Raw genomic sequence first — 2,575 nt, 5'->3', positions numbered from 1 at the left:
ATCGAACACTTAAATGCTTAATGACGGGGAACTATTGGAGATAAATTAAAATACATTCATTAGAAGAATTATTAAACCATTAAAATTTGTTTTTCAAGGAATATTTAATAACAAGGTAGATAACATATGCTTATCTAACATGTATCTTTATATCACTGAAGCTAAAGTACAATGTCCTTTTTATTGGGTAAGTATGGCCTGCTGTATGTGTACACTGCAGTGCAATTTAAAAAATACTGTAATTATAATTTCAGAGCTTCAGAATCTGAATAGGTGCCAGTGTTCGCTCTTTTTTTTATACGGGAAAAAAAATCCTTTGAAAATCTTTTGAAGCTTGGACAAAAATTCCATAGCTATATTCTTAGTATCACTCTGTAGAGTCTTCATGATTCAGATGATACAAGGGAAGCTTCAGTGCAACCTTTTAGAGAAGACATTCCAGCTCTCATGATCTCATCAACCAGGAGAATGTTGGTGGCACTCACAGTGCAGGAATGAAGAAGCTGTTTCTTTACGCAATAGTTATCCCATACGCCTACTTCTCTTGTTACCATTGGCTCACCTGTGTTCAAGTCCACACCCACGAGTTGACCTGATTCTGAATGTTCTGCTTGAACTTTAACTAGTTTCCTGAAAGTCAAAACCAGAGTTCTGAGCAAGAACCTTGGGAATAATGAGCAATGCATCAGCAAATGCTTGAACTCCAAGTTGGGCCCTGTCCTTTACACTGGGCTTGTATTTAATCAGGGCTTCTGCCATTGCCACTTCCACTGCACCAGCACCTGGAACTACACAGCAATCATCAATAGCATTTTTTTTTTTTTTTTTTTTAAAGGTTGACTACTTTTTTTTTTTTTTAATTTTTATTTATTTATTTATTTATTCATTCATTCATTTATGGCTGTGTTGGGTCTTCGCCTCTGCGCGAGGGCCCTCTCCAGTTGCGGCAAGCGGGGGCCACTCTTCACCACCGTGCGCGGGCCTCTCACCATCATGGCCTCTCTTGTTGCGGAGCACAGGCTCCAGACGCGCAGGCCCAGCAACTGTGGCTCACGGGCCCAGTTGCTCCGCGGCATGTGGGATCCTCCCAGACCAGGGCCCGAACCCGTGTCCCCTGCACCGGCAGGCAGACTCCCAACCACTGCGCCACCAGGGAAGCCCATCAATAGCATTTTTAACAGCCCTCAAGACATCTCTTATTGCATCTTTGATTTGAGTAAGTGTGTGCTTTTTTGGTCCTTTGATCAACAGTGTGACCGAGCAAGGATTGTTACATTTCTCAATAAAGGTGAACTTCTCTTCTCCCAATGTATATTCATAGACAAGTCCTGCATGTCCCAAACAATCAGGATTTAGGTCATCAAGAGAATTTAGGGCTACCCCACCACAAGCAAGAGTCAGTCTTTCCATATTTCTTCTTTTAGCTCTGCACAGAGCTACTATGCCTTCTTTTGCAAGAGCATCTAAGGAAAAGGTGTCAATTCCCTTTTGATTAATAACAACAAATCCTTTATCTGAATCATCACAGAATTTATTTGTCAGGTCTATTATTTTTTTAACTCTGTCTTCAATGAATTTTCTTTCAACTTTCACTAGTTTCTCTCTCTCTCTCCTCTGCAGTCTTGTAAAAAAAGCCAGAATTCACTTCTGTTTTTTCATATTCTAATGACACGTTGCATGTGAGGATGTATGCATCTTCTACTCTCTTTTTCATATCAGGATGCCATGCTCCATGGTCCAAAACAAGACCTCTGATTAAGCTTCTATGGGTTTCAGATTTACGTTTCATCTCCATGATCTCAACCATGAAGAGGTCAATAGGTTCATCTTGTTTTTTAATGGCTAAAATGGAGTCCACTACAGCCTCTGTTAAGACATCAGCAAGTTCAGCATGAACTTGAGTACATAGAGATGTTCTGGCCACGTCTATGGTGTTTCCCTGTCCATCCCTTTGCTTACTTTGACTTGTTCCAAAAACTGAAGTGCCTTTTCCTTTGCACCTTCAAATCCTTCTGTAATTATTCTGGGACGAAGACCTTTAGAAATGTAGCGATCCACCTGCTTCAGGAGCTCTCCCATGATTAGGACATTGGAAGTGGTACCATCACCAGTTATGTCATTCTGGGCTGTTGCTAATTTGGCTGTTAAGGAGGTTGTTGCATGTTGAATTTGCATTTCATGAAGCAGCATATTTCCATCTTTAGTGAGCTTGATGTCTCCAGCACCAGAAACAAGCATCTTCATGGTGCCCTTAGGCCCCAAGTTGGTCCTCAGCACATTCTGCAGCCCCCGGGCCACGCTGATGTTGACCACCAATACCCCCTAGGCTCAGGCCACCTCGGTCTTGGGGTTCAGGGTCTTCACGGCCGCCATAGCTGACCCAGCAGAAGAAAATGAGGGAACCGGAAAGCCCAGAGCCAGTTCAGCATGGCCTGCCATCCTTGTAATTTTACACTGCTCTTTTTTTGTTTGTTTGTTTCAGTCTCCTACTTTCACGAGACAGATTTCCTCTCACACAGAGACCTGACTCTAGGAGGCTTCTGCATGGCAGAAGCCTATACTTCACTTCATGGAA

The 2,575-nt window shown here is 42.4% G+C and overlaps 1 pseudogene; it reads right to left on the bottom strand.

The window, feature by feature from the left end:
- Nucleotides 1–383: 383 nt before the first annotated feature.
- Nucleotides 384–2,373, bottom strand: LOC103002967 (T-complex protein 1 subunit zeta-like; annotated as a pseudogene).
- Nucleotides 2,374–2,575: the final 202 nt, after the last annotated feature.

Source organism: Balaenoptera acutorostrata, chromosome 8, assembly GCF_949987535.1.
Source record: "Balaenoptera acutorostrata chromosome 8, mBalAcu1.1, whole genome shotgun sequence".
In the NCBI taxonomy this organism is placed as follows: Eukaryota; Metazoa; Chordata; class Mammalia; order Artiodactyla; family Balaenopteridae; genus Balaenoptera; species Balaenoptera acutorostrata.
This window is presented reverse-complemented; position numbering and strand designations above follow the sequence as displayed.